A 2,518-nucleotide genomic window follows, 5' to 3' on the forward strand; every position below is an offset into this window, starting at 1 on the left:
TGGCACCACTGCTGCTCCTACTTTCCACATCTTTTCTATTGTGTTTCTCTCTGCCTCACAGATAGAGTCCTGCCTGAAGATCTGAAATCCTGGAGAGTGATCTCTGTCTGGAATCTGCGTGCCTGCACTCAGTGATATCCTGAAGAGTTTCTCTGTCTGGAATCTGCCTGCCTGCACTCAGTTAAGCCTCTGCCCTCAGCCCTCTGCCTGCCGACAAGCCTCTGGACCCTCAAGGTTCCCCCCCTCTGCAGCTCCGTTCCACCAATGAGCAGGTATAAACTCCTACTTCAGAAAACCTGCAGTTAACCTGGATCAAACACTAACCTCTCTGTCCTCCTCAGTGGTGATCCCCTCGTGACCAGTCTGCCAAACCAAGGACCAGTTTACATTTCATTGTACATTTTGTAAATAAACCTTTGAACTATTTTTCTCTGCCTCCTGAGTGTTTCCTGCATGTGGGTTAGACGCCTAGAACCCAACATGACAGTACCCAGCTGGGCGGCATCATTAATGAGGTGATTCCTCTCTGACATTGAGGAAGAATAACTAAGTAGTTGTATCCAGCAGATAGCTATCTTATTTTACTCCACAGGTTAATAATCCAAAATGAATTGATGAACTATTCAGTTAGGAGGACAAACTGGGTCACGTTATCAGATGCCTTCTCTCTCTCTCCTCTTTCTCCTTCCTTTCTCTTCCCTTTTGAAACCCAGACTTTTATTAAGGTTATTTTGCTTCAAAACCATTTGTGCATTGTAAGTGTGGATTTGAAGTTGTAGAGAGAGTTACATTCTAAGTTTTGTATGTGTAGAATTAACAGTAAAAAATTCACAAGTACACATTTTGTTTTGCACCTCTTTAAATTTTAAGTACAGGTACACAAATTCTGTTCTACAAGTTGCATGTGAAAAACCTCTTCCATGCTAAACTTTGCTTCAAATGGTCCAGAACTATTGTTGCAAAACTATTTGTGCATTATAACTTTGGTGTTTTGTAATTGTAGATATTCTGCAAGCCGGCAGAATCCAGGAATCAGTCCAGAACTGATCAGACCAGCAGAGCAAAACAGGGGCATAACAAATCTCAGAAGTTACAAAAGCAGAAACAGGCCAGGATCACAAAATCAAAAAATATACCGTAATAGAATCGCTCTCACACACAGCTTGAATAATCTGGCAGGCCTTTTCGACTTTAGAGATGTTAATTAGCTGCTCCCGGAGTAAAAAAATTAATTTGCCACGGTTGCTTGATTAGGCATCAAAATAAATATCCAAAAAGAGAAAAGAATGATTAGAAATTCCTCTAATTATACAACATTCAAGTCCAGAAGCAAAAATCATCAGAAAAAAGAAACACTGATCTGCAAAAGTAGAAACTAAAGTTCTTGTAGAAAAGAATATTAGAGTCAAGCTACTCCAACGTGCAGCCACCTTAAAGTGATGGAGGACGATCTTTTATTTCCGGGTGGATCATCTCATGTCAGGGATTTTGGGGTTAGGCTGAACGTTCTGACACAGTAAGATTTTATTATGAGAACAGCAACTTTTAAACAGAACATGCACAAGGAGAAATGGACTTGTGCATGCTCTCACACGCACATTTTTTTTAAAGTGGAGAAGACGGATCTTTTAAAAAAAAAAATCTTAAAATCCTCCACAATACCTTTAAGCAGCAAAATTCTAAAAATTATAAATAAATCATTATAACGACCCCGAACATACCTCCAAGACGGCCACTGCACTGGTACAGAATTTGGCATTTAAGGTGCTGGACTGGGTGAAAATACCATCAGAACGAACCTCTATTAAGAATTTGCAAAGTTCTAATTCAACAGCTTCGTAAAGTAAATGGAGGACAGTTCCAGAGGCAATCTTTCTAGCTTTAATTAAATCCATGCCCAACAGACTGGGAAATAATGATAGAAGACTGACACTTTGGACACAATTGATAAAATCTAAAACAGCATTAAAGGTTTGCAGTTGCAAAAAGAACAGTAGAATAGAAGGCTTTTTCTTCATGACAAATGTTCAGTTGTACTGTTCTGAGATAAAATACAGATCTAAAAAAAAAGTTTATTGTTTACATTAAACATCTAATTTAACATTCTAGAAAAGACTTGAAATTTGAAGTTGCATACCTTGGACTTAGCTTGAAAGTAAAGCCTCTTGACTTCAGACTTGACTTAAATCAAGACTTCACAGCCTTTACTTGAGACTTGACTCAGGATTTGAGGACACAAAGAGAGTAACGTGAAACTTGCAAAACAATGAATTATCTCAGCTATGTGATAATTTCTACATATTGATTTTTTGACAAACCTTCTCCACACAGGGAAGCGTTGGCCTAGTGGGTTAGAGCAGTAGGCTTGTACTCTGAGGAGGTTGCAAATACTTGGCCCAATCCCCCTGCCTGGGTTCCTGAGCAAGACCCTTAACCCCTGATTGCTCCCTGGGCGCTGTACAATGGCAGCCCACTGCTCCCCAGGGGGATGGGTTAAATGCAGAGGTAAATAAACACC

The sequence above is a fragment of the Cyprinodon variegatus genome, unplaced genomic scaffold (genome assembly GCF_000732505.1).
Source record: "Cyprinodon variegatus isolate N-32 unplaced genomic scaffold, C_variegatus-1.0 Scaffold118, whole genome shotgun sequence".
In the NCBI taxonomy this organism is placed as follows: domain Eukaryota; kingdom Metazoa; phylum Chordata; class Actinopteri; order Cyprinodontiformes; family Cyprinodontidae; genus Cyprinodon; species Cyprinodon variegatus.